This window comes from Rhipicephalus microplus, chromosome 8 (genome assembly GCF_043290135.1).
Source record: "Rhipicephalus microplus isolate Deutch F79 chromosome 8, USDA_Rmic, whole genome shotgun sequence".
Taxonomy (NCBI): Eukaryota; Metazoa; Arthropoda; class Arachnida; order Ixodida; family Ixodidae; genus Rhipicephalus; species Rhipicephalus microplus.
In genome coordinates, this window is record NC_134707.1 from 55666381 (window position 1) to 55682822 (window position 16442).

Genomic DNA, 16442 nt, shown 5'->3' on the forward strand with positions numbered 1-16442 from the left:
CAATGCATTTAGGCAAAAAGGTTTGGCTGTCAAGACGAATAAGATGACGCCATCCCAAATATAATGCACTTCTACTAGGAATGACGTTTGTGCCACTGCTTGCACGCAACGTTTTCGCCGCTTTAAAACAGCTTTCTGAATGAATGTTGCGCCAACGTCATGTGAACGCTTGCTGCTACTAGGGGCGTTAGAGACAAATCAATCACTAGTTAAAGAGCATCTGAAGCTCTGAAAAATAGAAGAAACGAGCGCGTTATTCTAACCTGTCCGTTGTCGCCTTTCGGGCACAATTCGAGACTCCAACAGTCTGTGCTCTTGACGTCATCAGGAAGTAAGTTCTTGACTGATCCGTATATTATGATTAGCGGAAGTGTGTTGTTTCTTACCATGATTTGCCAAGCAGTCACATGCCTGTTCAGCCTTGTCTCACGTGGCTATCGTGCGAGATTAACTGATTTGACTTCATATCGTGCTTTTTCGACTGCGCAAGCTGGGGTAACCGCGTGTAGCCGACAAGCGATGGATACTGATAAGCTCAACGGTACTGACACTGCGCAAAGGTATACCGACACTGACAAAGGTACTGACATTGTCCACGAGCTGTATGAATACTACCGGCATGAGGGGACGGCACTGGTAGGAAGGTTAAAATAGAGTAACTGTGTATGTTCACACACTGCGCCGGGTCGACCAAGAGGCAGACAGAAATTAGGTGCCTTCTTCTCTCCTTTCTAGAATCACTTAATCAATTTACCGGGGCAGAGTAGCGCATAGGTCCGCCATCTTGCCTGGTCAGCGGGCATAGTTACGCGGTGAAACCGCGGTCTGTTTGGCTGCCGCCGATCGCCAGTCGACGTGCCTGGCGTGTCAACGACCAGCGAATCAAGAAGAAACACTTGCTTTCGGGGCTGTGCCACGCGAGTTCAAAGACACTTTTATTCTGTCGGGTAGCGCAAAGACCAAAGGAGTAGCGTAGTGCCGAATAACATGCCCTGCCCTCGCCGCATGGTCGAGTGGCGCCAGCTATAAAAGATAAGCAACAACTCACAATCACAAAATATAGGTCCACCGAGATTTAAAGAGCGTCTCACTAAGCCTAAAACATTGATTATTTCAGTATGTTTTTCGAAGGTGGTGCCGAATCACGGCAAATACTTGCCGTGGAAGCTTAAGGACATGAATCTAAAGCATATAAAAGAACGAGTTTGTAGCTAATGAGTTGCAGAGCACACGACAGTCAATTGATAGATTCCAGGTAGACAGCGACCACATTCGGCGGCACGGCCTGTGCACCAGTTTCTCCGCAGTGCATGATTGCTAGCGGCGTTAGAAAACAAATGCGCTACACTCTGTGTCTTTGTTTAATCGGAAAAGGTGCGCAGACGGACGGCAGGGCGGAACAGTACCAAACGCGGTAACTACTCTTTGCTGGCCGAGATCTACCGGACACCCCTGTTGGGCCCCATGATGACGGAACTGTGCGACTGCAACGAGTATGTCGCCATTGAGGTACACGGTGCAGATGCTATCGGTGAGCCCCTTTTGTCATCTCTCTACTACGATGAGGAGCTGAAGGTTAGCGGCTCATTCACACCGGCGATATGATGCCGTTTACAACTCAAGAAGTTCGGAAATGCCTCGCCCAGGCGACTGAAGTGCGGCAGCTGATTGCGTCCGTGAACAAAAAAGTTGTTCACCTCGTGGACACAGCAGTTCTCCGAAGGCAAGGTCAACAGCCACACGGCCCACGGCGTCAGTCTTGAGTGCTCGCCCACTGAGCTGAGCCTGTGTGAATGCGCCTTTGAGAAGGAAATGCCACGGACGTTAGAAGTTGTAGCCGATTGCAGAGAGTTCGCGCAGTAGAAATATCGGTAGGAAGTCGAAGTTTACGAATAATCGCAGATTTCACCTCAGTTCACAAGTTATCAGGTACTAGGGTGGACAAAGCTTCTTCGAAGCTTGAATTCACAAACCTGTACAGATAGCTGGGTTCTCTCACAGCGTGAATCTGAGAGAAAATCTACAGATCCATGTGCATTACCATGTACATTCATGCTATCACAAGCATGTGGTTTTCAGTTGTCCTGTACAAGTTCCTATAACTTGTGGGTTGCCTTCCTATAACTTGTGGGTTGCCGCAGAGCTAATTCACCGAAGGTGGTAATTATGTCAACACATCCTAGGAGGCGTTGGTTGAGTGCTTGTCTTAACGCCAACAGTACAACTATACGGCAGACCACAGGATCGAATCGCGGCTGCATTTTTAGTAGAGGCGAAAATGCTTGAGGACCGTGTAGACTTACGTGTACGTCAAAGAACACTAAGTTGTCGAAATTTTCGAAGCCCTCCACTGCAGCGTCTCTCATAATCGCATGATGATGTCTGGACGTTAAACAACAACAATCATTATGGACAGTGCAACTTTGGTCGTAAAAGTTGTCATAGCCTTCCCACAAGCCACTGGACTGAGTGCACACATAGCGTTACAGCAAGTTGACAGCATTGTATATACTCACATCTCGAATATACCATTGTCATTCGTTTTAGATTGTTTTTTCTTCTGTCACCCTCTCAACGTGTGGAAAAGCAGGCTATAGCGTACCATTATTCAGGCCGACGTCACCGCATATCTATAAATCACCCTTTCTCTCTGTCATTTCCTATGTACGTGTTCCAGTCGGCCAGCTTGATGTGTTCGGTCGGCAGCAACTTCGTCCCACCGTTCTGGCCTACCTGTCCTTGTGGGGTGCGGTGGACGTGCTTGGGAGTGAGATAAACGCCACGTACGCCGGCGGTCATGGTGCCGAACACAGCACGACCGACAAGATGCGCTACTGCGTCGACAACGTGATGCGCTTCAAACACGTCTGGGATATCATCGCGGTCGAGGAACTGCGCACGGAGGACAAGGACCGTGCGCTCAGGCGAGTACACTCGATGTTTTATGCAAACGGAGAATGCAAGAGGCACTTGAAAAAAAATAAACAGAATATACGACTAAAAATTACGAACCATCTCCCCGAAGGGAACCCTGATTGAATGCGAAGCAGCAGCGGTGCGTACGGTGTTGACCCGGTTGAAACGGGCGTCGACGTGGGTGCTGGAATCATAACTCAGTGTAGTGGTTCGAAGCGAAACTCTGTGTAGAGTTTACTCGAATAAACGTTTGTTTGATAAGCAAAGACGCTGGAGGCGGGTTGGGTTTCCAGTAAGTTTCATCGCAGAAGGACCGTTCGCTTGATGTGCGTTCGAACGTTGCGAGTGGTGCAGAGCGTGAAGCGAGGGAGTTGACAAGGGGCGAGTGGTGCCAGGCTAGGGAGAGAGTGACGTCAACGTGCGCGCACTGTCAGGGAAGGCGTAACCTATTTGGCACCGCCCCAACACCTGCGGCCAGGGGAGCCCAGTGCGGACGGAAGGATAGCGTTACACAGGCTAGTCAAATAGCTGCTTCGCATCTAAAAAGTTGTGGTTCCGTGTTCGCGTACAGCCTATTAGCGAAGCGCCTTAAAAAGGGGACGCAAACGACTATGCGCCTGATCTCGCTGCTGGCTTTCATGAAGACGATAGGGTGGGGAGTGAACCGGGGCAGGGTCTGCTGCACTCATCGGTGGGAACGACTGAGTGAGTGAGTGTGCTGCGCGTGCGGCGCAGCGCGTGCCACCTGTCGCCGCGCCTGCGCTTCTGTTGCGCCTGCCCCGCCGTGATGGTCTAGTGGCTAAGGTACTCGGCTGTGGATCAGCATGTCGCAAGATCAAATCCCGGCTGCGGCGGCTGCATTTTCGATGGAGGTGAAAGTGCTGTAGTTCCGTGTGCTCAGATTTGGGCGCACGTTAAAGAACCCCAGGTGGTCTAAATTTCCGGAGCCCTCCACTACGGCGTCTCTCATAATCATATAGTGGTTTTGGGACGTTAAACCCCACATATCAATCAATCAAGCAATGTTTCATGTACGTTTACGCCGAGATGCAAAAAATGTATAAGAGATGGCATCTCCGCGGCCTTGCAAAATATCTTATCAGGTTACTGGGACAGCGTACTTTTTTTTTGTTTCAGCTAGCGTAGAAGTACCGAATATCAGACAGCTGTGAGCTGTTCCAATTTGGAGATAGACCCAACAAAACCCGCACACCATTGCAGAAATAATATGGACCGAGCATTTGCAAAATCAGAGACGATTTAAATTTTCAATTATTTGCCTTGGTAGGTGATCTTTGCTGAATGTAGCTTCAACGGTGTTGAGCACCAGTTGTACACTACAGTGATAGAGCAGTAGCGGGAAGTTGTGTTTAGAACTAACGTTCACTGACTTAGACACTCTACTAAATGGTATATTACATCTATCCCTCAAGAAGAAGGTATATAACAGCTGCACCTTGCCAGTACTTACTTACGGAGCAGAAACTTGGAGGATTACAAAGAGCTTTATAGCTCAAGTTGATGATAAAGCAGCGAGCAATAGAAAGGAAACTTACCTACGGAACAGAAACTTGGAGGATTACAAAGAGGGTGCAGCTTAAGTTTATGATGAAGCAGTGAGCGATGGAAAGGCAACTTACCTACGGAGCAGAAAATTGGAGGATTACAGAGAGGGCACACCTTAAGTTGAAATATCAGCCGTCATGCAGACACTGTGGAATCAGGGCGTCGATGAAGTATATATAAACATCCTGGAAGAAATCCACTGGGGATCAACTGCTACCATAGTGCTTCATAAAGAAAGGGACAGAATACCAATCAAGAAGGGTGTAAGGCAGGGGGACACAATCTCTCCAATGCTATTTACCGCGTGCTTACAGGAGGTTTTCAGAAGCCTAGAATGGGAACAGTTAGGGATAAGAGTTAATGGAGAGTACCTTAGTAACCTACGCTTCGCCGATGACACTGCATTGCTGAGTAACTCAGGGGACGATTAGCAACTTATGATTACGGAATTAGACAAGAAGAGCAGAAAGGTGGGTCTTAAAGTTAATCTGCAGAAAGCGAAAGTAATGTACAACAACCTCGGAAAAGAGCAGCGCTTCGAGATAGGTAATAGCCCACTTCAAGTTGTCAAAGACTATGTCTACTTAGGGCAGGTAATAACCGCGGAGCCGAACCATGGAATTGAAGTAACTAGAAGAATAAGAATGGGGTGGAGCACATTTGGCAAGCACTCTCAAATTATGACAGGTAGATTGCCATTCTCCCTCGAGAGGGAGGTAGATAACAGCTGTATCTTGCCGGTGCTTAGCTACGGAGCAGAAACCTGGAGACTTACAAAGAGGGTTCAGCTTAAATTGAGGACGACGCAGCGAGCGATGGAAAGAAAAATGGTAGGTGTAACCTTGCGAGACAAGAAGAGAGCAGAGTGGATTATGGAACAAACGGGGGTTAAGGATATCATAGTTAAAAATCAAGAAGAGGAAATGGACATGGGCCGGACATGTATCGCGTAGACAGGATAACCACTGGTCATTAAGGGTAACTAACTGAATTCCCAGAGAAGCAAGCGGGTTAGGGGGAGACAGAAGATTAGGTGGGCAGATGACATTAAGAAGTTTGCGGGTATAAATTGGCAGCGACAAGCACAGGACCGAGTTAACTGGCGGAACGTGGGAGAGGCCTTTGTCCTGCAGTGGACGTAGTCAGGCTGATGATGATGATGATGACAGCTTAAGTTGATGACAAAACAGCGAGCGATGGAAAGGAAAATGATAGGGGTGACCTGAAGAGACAAGAAGAAGGCAGAGTGTATAAAAACAACGGGTATTAAGGACATCACAGTCGAAATCAAGAAGAAATGGTCATGGGCAGGGCACGTAGCACGAGGACAAGATAACCGCTGGTCATTAGGGATCACAGACTGGATTCCAAGAGAAGGCAAACAGGTGAAGGGGACACAAGAAGTTGGGTGGGCAGATGAAATAAGCAAGTTTGCTGGTGTAAGGTGGCAGCAGCAAGCAGAAGACTTTATTTCACTTGCGGAGCATGGAAGAGGCCCTTGTGCTGCAGTGGGCCTAGTCAGGATTGTAATTTTGGTGATGTACTCTACTGTGGAAGAGCAATAATTGGTCCCAGTTTCAAAATACTTTACGACCTAACACTGGACAAGAAAGTTGCAACATTCTGTTTTCAACAAAGAATCACCTATTCAGGGTGCAATTTCAACGCACCATGAAACGTCAATAAGCTGCTACGACAGTCAGCATGACTGAACGACGCTGAATGCATTTATAATAAATTGTGAACGTTTTAGGGCACTAAACGCACTCTACATTAAAAGAGCCGTAAACGGCCCCGACTTTAAAGCCCCGCGTTTTTTAAGATAATTTTATTTTCTGAAAAATGTCTACATACTTAGAATACATTCATCTGATAAAATTGCGTACTCAAAACACTCATAGTATACATTATTACATATGCATATGCAGAATGGGAACTGTTTGTACCTACATACTATGTTTCTAGCGCGCACAATGAAAACTACGTACAGATGTAAGTACGCTTAATGAGGAGAAACAAGAAATGCATATACCACTAAATATAAGCTTTAGTGAAATGACAAACACTTGCCTAACTTCTCAGTAAATAAGGGAATGTATGGTCACCTAGTTCATGTGTTTAGAAAACATGTCTAACAATTTCCAGTACTTTGCACTCAACTATGGGATGGCAGGGAGCCGTCACTCTAAGAAAAAAAAAAACATGAATGAGCTGGGTATGTCAACAAAAAAGGCTGTTTCGGACGAGTGTTCAACAATTTAGAGTACGATGTATTCTGTTATGGGAGGGCTTTAAGCTGTCCCAAATACTATAAGATCGTGTACAACAGAGCTACTAAGATAATAGACTAACTACCTATGGGAATCAGTGTTTAGAGAAATTTATTCTCATGAACAGTGAACCCATACTTGCTTCATGGGTTGCAATGGCACTCAAAGCCTGCGGGATGGCGTAACGTTCTCCCATAGTAGAGTACCTAGTACTCTGAATCGTTGCTCACTTATTCTAAACACACGGAGACGTGTGAAGCTTGTTCTTCAGCCTGTCTGCTTCTGTTAGGTTTATGTTTGTTTAGAACTGGCAGAAAAACTATGTAAATATCATGTAAATGCGCCGCATATACATATTTACATAGTTTTTCGGCCAGTTCTAAACAAACATAAACCTAACAGAAGCAGACAGGCTTAAGAACAAGCTTCACACGTCTCCGTGTGTTTAGAATAAGTGAGCAACGATTCAGAGTACTAGGTACTCTACTATGGGAGAACGTTACGCCATCCCGCAGGCTTTGAGTGCCATTGCAACCCATGAAGCAAGTAGCTCAACCGAAAAATTTGAGCGCCGAATAAGAGACGTCTATGAAGTTTCAAAGTGTTTCGGCATTGCACTTGTTACGACCATGCTACCTTTCAGCTTATTATCGAAAACCACCGCTACTTCTCTACCCACTAACAAAAATTATATCACAAAATGTCACGTATTGTTTGTGACAGTTGAAGGTTCAATTGACATAAGCAACTTGTCGTAGCTGTAGCGTATTGCTTTTTAACAGTTATTTGAAATATAATTTTGCTTGTGAAAAAAAAATGGCAGCATATCCATGGGGTGAATGATGATGAGTGGGGCGAAGCATTCGTACGTCCATTCGTTCTTCCTTCCGTCCGTCCATGCGTCCGTCTGTGTGACCGTCCATGCGTCCATCCGCCCGTCCGTGCGTGCGTCTGTTCATGCGTCCGTCCCTGCGTCCCTTCATGCGTCTATCCATGCATCTGTCTGTGTGTCCGTTCGTCCATCTATTCAACACTCCAAGTACTACCATCTCGCATCTTTTCATTATATATTCCCCATATAGAAGCACCACCATCCAGCGGACATTGCAAGGACTAAACGAGAGGTGGCACAGGCACACTTTCTTACGGCTTGCGCTTCGGGTCTACTTCCCATCTTTAACCACCTCGAGTTCATGGTATATACTAGTTCACTGTATTCATGGCACTGTGGCCCAACGCTGGCTAAACCTTTCTAAAACCAAGGAGGTTACACCCAGCGAGTATAACGTAGCAACCCTTTCTTGTCAGATTGCGTTCAATGTACATGCCAATGGTTGCTAATGGTGATCGCAGCGTGCGCGTTAACTAAAAGCCGAATGCTCCTGCCTCTCATTCCCCATTAGCAGCCATTGGCGTGTACACTGAGCACTATTTTTTCATTGTTCAACAACGCACAGAAGAAATCTCTCATCGGCGCCACTTTGGTGGTGAACATGTTATACTTGTTACATACTACAACGGCTACGAGGGGCGAACGGGTACCGCTATAAGGAGGAGGAGGAGAAAAACTTTATCCCAAGAGGGAAAGGTGCGGTGGTGGAGTGTCAGAGGAGCCTACCCAGCGTAGGTCTCCGCTACCCTCTTGGCCCAATCCAAGATCTGGTCCTGGACCTCGGGCGCCGAGCTGCACATAGCAGCCTCCCACTGCTCCTTACTATTAATGTGTAGAGAATTAGGTGGTGGGTTTCGAGTACACCCCCACCTGATATGGTCCAGGTTAGCTCTTTGTTGACAGAAAATGCACAAAGGGGAGGGGTATATCGCAGGGTGTATAAGATGGCGAAAAGATGGTGTAGGAAACGTATGGGTCTGTAGCTGGCGCCATAGTATTTCAAGGTTGCGCGAAGCTTCATGATGTAAGGGGGGGGGGTGTATATAGTGCGCTGTAGGCGCTAGTGATTTGTTATATCGTGGAAGGTCAAAAGACGATCTCTCGCGCTGAAAAAGGCCACGTAGTCTAAGGCGTCATCAGAGGCCTGCGCTCGGCCGGTCATTCCTCGAGCACAGGTATGAGCAGCCTCATTGCCACTCAACCCCGCATGCGCGGGCGTCCATATGAGAGCAACGTCTTGCGTGGGAGGATGTTTCTTAAGAATTAAAAGGACAGTTGATGAGATACGACCTGCGCTGAAGTTGTGCATCGCAGTTTTGGAGTCACTTACAATCATAGTGATATTGGGGATGGATAGACCTAAAGCGATGGCAGCCTCCTCTGCCTCCTCCGAAGAGTTGACAGTGACGGATGCCGTTGTGAGCGCCTTGCCGTTATAGTCGACAGCAGAGAGGGCATAGGATGAGGAGGATGGGTATTTTGCCGCATCGACATAGAGCACGTCATTGGCTCCATGCAATTTTTTCTGAAGAGCTTTTGCTCTTTGGATTCTACGCTTAGTGTGATATGTTGGATGCATGTTTATAGGAAGGGGCGCTATGAGTAATTGTTTGTGTATGTTTTGGGGAATGTTGTATGTAGCATTGGTGAGTGAATTGAAGTTAATTCGGGTAGACGATAAAATGTGGCGACCTGCGCTAGTGGTCGCGAGCCTTGCGTCGTATTGAGCTGTTTAATGGGCTTCACGGATTTCACATAGGTTATTTATGACTCCTGTCTGGTGGAGTAGTGTGTTAGAGGTATTGATTGCAATGCCTAGCGCGTATTTGTAAGCTCTGTGGAGGAGGGTGTTGACCGATTCCTCCTCTGCTAATTTAAAGTGAAGGTAAGGGAGGGTATATGTGATTTTACTAATCAGAAAAGCTTGCATTAAATGAAGTAGCTCTGACTCTCGCAGCCCTCCATCTTCCCCTGAGATTCTTCCTATCATTCTTAGGTTTTTTTCAACGGTATTGCGTAAAGCTTCGAATGTGTGCGTATTAAGTCGGTTGTTTTGGATAAATAAACCTAGCACACGAATGCGTGATACTCTAGGAATGAGGCACCCATTTATGTGAACTTCGATCATTGGAACGTGTTTGTTCCGGCGATGAGCTGGTAGAAGGAGTAACTCTGATTTACTCGGGGTACAATAGAAATTCATCTGAGATGTTAGTGCTGTCAATATATCTACAGCTGTTTTTTTTATAGGGTGTCTTGAATGTGTCTATCTGAGCCTCCTTTCACCCGTAAGGTGATATCATCGGCATAGATGGAGAAGTTCAAGTCAGGGATACGTTGAAGAGCGTTAGGTATCGGTAGCATAGCCAGGTCAAAAAGGATTGGAGAGAGCACTGACCCTTGAGGTATTCCGAAGCTGCCTAGTGTATAGGGCGAGGAATGTTCTGGTCCTAATGTTAATGTAGCTGTGCAGTCTGTGAGGAAGCTTTTGATGTAAGAGTACATTTTAGCGCCACAAGAAATGTAGTTGAGGCCAGCATATATAGCTGAGTGGGCTACGTTATTGAATGCTCCATGTATATCCTGACCAAGGATTGCCTGAGTATCCTCGCTCTGGTTAGAAGTTATGATGTCGTGTTGAAGGCAAAGAATCGCACCTTGCGCTGAAAGTGAGGCCCTAAAACCAATCATTTCTGGAGGCAGTAGTCCATTATCCTCCACGTGTCTCTGGAGGCGTGCAAGCACAACATGCTCCATAGTCTTTCCGAGACACGATGTCAAGGAAATGGGCCTCAGATTTTCTACCAAGGGAGCTTTGTTCGGTTTAGGTATAAATATGACTCTGGCATCTTTCCACGAAGGTGGAAGGGTGCCCGTGTCAAAACTGTCGTTAAAGTACTCAGTCAAAGCTTTAATAGAAATAGGGTCAAGATTTCTAAGTAATTTGTTGTTAACGCGGTCTGGGCCTGAAGCCGACGTGGTACGGAGTGTTGCGAGGGCGTGCCTAACTTCCGCTTCCGTTATCGGCACATCTAATGACTCATTAGGTTTCCCTGTCTAAGATTGTATAGAATCCTTACGTAATTGAGGTAAATGCAACGTGCGGAGGTTATCGAAGAGCGGTCCTAAATGGTGACTGTGCTCGTGTAACAGTTTAGTGATAGCGTGAGAGTGTCGTGCGCGAGAAGTGCTGGGGTCTAGCAGATGTCTAAGATGTTGCCACGTTCGTTTATTACTGAGGTGGCCATGCATTCCTTCACAAAGCTGACCCCATTGTTGTGCCGCCACTTGAGCTGTGTATCACTCGATTTGTTGGTCTAGCTTCGCTATCCTAATGCGGAGTTTCCTGTTGTGGCGCTGGTGTTTCCACCGCCGCAGAAGTGACTGTTTTGTTTCCCACACATGAAGAAGCTTGTAGTCGAGAGTAGTTATCGGGGGGTCGGGGGTTAGAGTTCTCGTGTGAATTTCAACATCTTTTTGAAGCTGTTCAGTCCACTTGGTAATGTCTGCAATACTTGAGGGAGCGGTGCTGTTGGGGGTCTCTCTGAATTTGTCTCATTCTGTGAGCATCAGTGGTTTAGGTGCAATGGGTCTGTGTTTTAGTTGTAAAGTAGTGCTAATAATGTAATGATCACTGCCAAGATTAGTTTGCGTGTTAGTCCAAACCATTGTGGGGGCATTGTGAGTGAAGGTAAGATCGGGGGATGTATCTTTGTTCACACTGTTCCCCAAACGAGTAGGCTCCTCCAGGTCGTTGTGCAGCGTAAAACGATTTGCCTGAATATGGGACCAGAGGGCTCTACCTTTCGGTGTAGATATGCGGTGTAACCCCACGCTGGGTGGGAGGCGTTGAAATCCCCCACTATGAGGAGGGTGTGTTTGCCTGCCGAGGATGTAGCTCGGGCAAATAGGGAATCGAAGCGGTGCCTTTGCTCTTGCGGTCGGTGAGAATATTCTCCAATCATTGAGAATATACGTTCAGAATGTATAAGAATGGTGAGTTAAGTTTGTGAGGTAGTATTTGGAGAAATTCGTGCTCAATGTCGATGTCAGCAAATTTTGAATAGGTAACTGTAAGGTACTTCTGAGTTAAGACAGCAGTGTTTGGTTTAGTATCAGCCGGGTTTTGATGCGTTCTATAACCTGGCAGCTGCACTACACCATTTGTTTCTTGTAACGCCATGATTGGGGGAGGAGTAGTTTGTGATTTGATGTACTGCAGGAGGTTTGCCTTTTTTCGGCGAAACCCCCTATAGTTCCATTGCCATACGCAAAGTTCAGTGCGGTTACGAGCAGCCATTTTCGCTAAGTTGATTTGGCTTAGGTTGAGCAAGCTCCGGATGGTTAGCGTGGACCGTGTTGATCCACTGCGTGACTCTATTTAGGGTTTGTTGCATCGGTAACATGGCTTGTTGTATCGAGACCACGGACTCATGTAGCTTCTGCAAGGAAGCTGTGGAGAAGGTAATAAAATTGTCTAGTTTTTCCTCAAGTTTGGTTACTTTTTCTCTCTCTTTGTCAACCTTCTCTCGTTTCGCTTCGACTTGGTCTAGACGCTCATAAAATGACAATGTGGCAGTCGAGACTTTTCGTTTTTGCGCAGATGGTTGAGCGGGGTGCCTAGCTATAGGGGTGGTTGAAAGAGAAGCTGGTGCTGGTGAGACAGGCGTAGGAGTGAAAGATGAGGCGGGGAGGTGTGTGGAGGTAGATGGTTGTTTGAAGGACTGAATCTCTAGGCGTAGTTTTGCATTTTCTGTCCTTAATTTGTGTTTAGAAAAAGTGGGTAACGATATAGAGTACTAGGTGCTCTACTATGGGAGAGCTTAAAGCCGTCCCTCCTGAACCGACATCAAGACGTTGTATTCAGTCATCTCATCCTGCAGTAGTTTGAGCAGCTTTTGAATGGAGCTTTCAGGGGAGGCTACATCAGCCCAGCTCACCTCGTGTCCAGGGCCAGTCCGAGGGCTGGGGTCTTGATGAATGCTTTTGTTGCGGCTTCGGCTGCGGCTGCGGCTTTTTCGGCTTTGCTGTCATGTGATACTGGGTGAGCGTCCTTTAGGAGTGTTCTTGAAAGATGGGCTTGGGTCGAGGAATGGAGCTGCATCTTGCTGGAAAGTTGAGGGTGCGTGCTTTGGTTTGGGCTTGTAGAGCTGTGGGCACTGGGGCGAGCCGGTGGGGTGGTCACTGTTGCACAGCACACACTTAGGTTCGCATTCGTGATCAAGGAGTGGGTTTGGAATGCCACACATTGGACATAAAGGCTGAGAGGTGCCTGGGCATACGTCTGGTCTGTGGCCAAGCTTGCGGCAGAGATTACAGGCTTCCGTCTTATGACGGTAGGGTACGCATCTAGTGATGCCGCCCTGATAACTTATGTAGAAAGGCACGCAAGTACCTCTGAAGGTGACCAAGATAGACGTGTGGAATCCATGCGACGTCCGGTCAGGATGAGGCCTAGTCTGTCATAGTCCAACAGACTTGACAAGATGGTTTTAGATGTGTGTTCTATAGGAATATTACGGATAACCCCTCGGCAGGTATTCGATGGGTCGGTAATGTGGGGGACCACTTCAGAGCTACGCTCGTCCATCTTGATGGACTTGATACGGTGGTATGCTTCGGTGCGTGCCGGGTCCGGTGTGCTTATGAGCAGAATGTTGCTTACAGAGTTGATGCGGTATTGGTCATGTAGGGAGCTTGTGAGCACTGCCGCTTTTAGGATGGAATGAATGAGCTTCGGAAGTGGAGTGTCAGCACAGCTGAGGCCTCCACGTATTCGCAGAACTATTTTGTAGTCGTCCGCTGGAAGTGGAGGTGGTCTGGGGGCAGTGCGACGAGTCGATGGGAGAGCTTTCTATGACTCTTCTTGCAAAGTGTTGGAGTCAGGCGTCGATTTCTTTGGGGATGAAGCGGGCTTTCTGGCCCTGGCATACACTTGACGCCAGCTGCCTTCATCATCGTCGAGAGCTTCGGCGGAGGGAAGCTCCTCTCCCTATGTTTCGTAGATGACCATGTTGGTAGGCCTAGCCGGTAGGCTTAGCCGGTAGGCCCACCGAGGTAGTCGAACGCTGCCAAAAAGTCAATCTTCGTGGATGCGAACTGCAAAGCACTCACTTGAAATCACTTCAGATGATGCGGTCGATTCCGTAGAAAGCTTCACAGTTGATCAAGTTGCCATTGAATGACTTAAGCAGTCAGAAACAGGAGTTTTGCCGGAGCGCTTGCGAAACACGGCCGCTCCCGGTGGCGTCTATGGCGCGTCTATAAAGAGTTTCGCTCCTAAAATAAAAATTTCTGAGTTCGAGTGTGAACCACCGTAGCCTCTATGCAGATGACATTACCTTATGGGTAGCATAGGGTAGTGACGGATACATAGAGGAAACTTTACAAACCGCAGTGAATGTTGTAGAAGAATATGCCACCCATACAGGATTGCAACGTTCATCGGAAAAATCGGAACTTCTTTTCTATAACCCGACATGTAGGGGTCGGAAAAGTATCCAGGAAAAACCTAACCTTAAAGTATTTGTTGGAAAAATGCAAATACCTACGGTTGAAAGCATAAGAATTCTGGGACTCCGAATCAGCTCGAATGGGCACAACGGAGAGGCGATTAGATTACTCGAAACCAGTGCGCAGCAAATTATGCGTCTACTTAAACGAATTGCAAACCGGGACTGTGGCATGAAGGAAAATAATATAAGACTGGTACAGGCTTTTGTCATCAGTCGCATTGTATATGCGATTCCGTACCTCAGACTGCAAGTGGCCGAGAGAGAAAAGATTGACAGAATCATTAGACGAGTTTTCAAGTAGGCGATCGGTCTTCCAATAACTACCTCTAATGATAAACTACTTCAATTAGGGCTTCACAACATATCAGAAGAGCTTATAGAAGCTCAAAGAATCGCACAATATGAAAGACTAACGCAGAGTAAAACAGGCAGAGCCATACTAGAGGAACTGGGTATAAACTACGCAAATCAATTTGGCGCCAAAAAGGATATCCCGTATGAAATCAGGAAATGTTTAGTAATCTTACCGGTTCCAAAAAAAAAAACATGCAACCCGAACATCACAAATCAAGGAGAGTTGAAAGAGCGAAAAATATACATAACAACGTAAAAGATTTACCGGAAACAACATACGTAAACGCGGCCAAATACAAAGGAAAGGACAACATGACTATAGCAGTAGTGAACTACAAAGGAAATCATAAGGTCAGCGGCTCGGTGAGAACGAGCTTTGCAGAAGAGGCGGAGGAAGCAGCTATTGCATTGGCCATAGCATCCACCCCGACTTCACTAATTGTTAGCGACTCGCAGACGGCTGTGAGAAACTTTGCACGAGTGCGAATATCCCAAATAGCTTTAATAATATTGGCTGGATGGCAAGACCAACGAACAATAGAAATAGTCTGGGCACCCGCTCACTCCTCCTGGCCCGGCAATGTGGCTGCACACCAGACAGCTCGAGGACTTACAGACCGAGCTTCTGGATTGCCCTGGCCGAACGGGGAGGACGATGAGAGATTTGAGCGGATGACCACTTACAGAGATATTACGCAGTATTACAGGCTAAGCAGGAAAATTTATCCTCCCGCACACTCGTCATTGAACAAAGAACAGGCGGTGGCGTGGCACCTACTCCAGACCCACACGTTTCCTAGTCCGGTAACAATGAACCGCTGCGTGCCGGGACTTCATTAGGACAAGTGTAAATTTTGCCACAACAGGGTGTATTGAGCCACATTTTATGGGCATGCCCGCAGGCCCCCATGAGAGGCGAATTCCCAGACGGGAGTGGATGGGATGCCGCGCTCCTCAGTTCTGACTCTCAATTACAAGCCCGCCTAATACGGCAGGCCGAAGAAGCTGCCAGGGCCCATGGTATCATGGCTGTCGTCTAGCTTTGGTCCTCCCTTCTCCTCTCGCACCTGAAAGGGGAGGAGGATCTTTCTGCTAATTAAATAAAGTTTGTTCATCATCATCATCATCATCATCATCATCATCATCATCGAGTGTGAACTGAACCCATTTCTTTTGCGTGGCAAGCAGGTGTTCTACCACACCACCATGCGTCTCCCTGTACCTAAAATAACTCCCTGTACTTCAAAACGCAGTTAAAATAACTTTCATCCTTTACTAACACACACGTCCTGCATAAATATTTCCCAACACAACATTTAATATTGTGGCAATAATGCGTGAAAGCGTACATTGCCACCTGGCATCATGTTATCGTGATTGCGACTTGATGGTTCTTTTTAATCCGGCCCCCCATTACAAAAGACCAAGACGTCACTGCACATATGCCATCAAGACCACTCAGTGAGTGCATAGCGAGTTCAAAGACATTTCAGGTGCACAGTGGCTGGTGGTTTTAAAAAATGCTACTCATTACACAGAATGCAGCCATATGCGAAGAGTTCACTGAGGCAAACCACTTTTAACTTTATTGATTAAACTGTAGTAATACACAATTTAGACTCCTCGAGTAACATCATAGAATAAAAAGTATGAACTAACTGGTTGAGGTACCGGCAAGGACTACATATTGCTTACACGTTAAACTAATAAAGGCAAAGCTTAAAAAAACTCGAAATGGAAACGTGGGAGGTCAAGCTAATCCTCGAGGACCTGGAAGACCAGCGACAACTCGTCGCTAGAGCCAAGAGGGCAGTCGAAGCCAGAGGGTTCTCGGACTAGGGAGCCCTCCCACCTTGAGGTGATACTGGGCATCGCTCGCTGGGAACGCTGTTTCTAAATAAGCAGTAGAAAGAATATGTGACTTTCAAG

The 16442-nt window shown here is 47.0% G+C and overlaps 1 long non-coding RNA gene across 1 annotated transcript in view; it reads right to left on the minus strand.

Moving 5' to 3' along the window:
• Positions 1 to 15814: 15814 nt before the first annotated feature.
• The window catches only part of LOC142769052 (uncharacterized), a 50929-nt gene continuing 50301 nt past the window's right edge, over positions 15815 to 16442 (minus strand). Inside the window, exon 4 of the long non-coding RNA XR_012885626.1 lies at positions 15815 to 16406. This is a non-coding gene — a long non-coding RNA (uncharacterized LOC142769052). The remainder of the gene's footprint in view (positions 16407 to 16442) is intronic.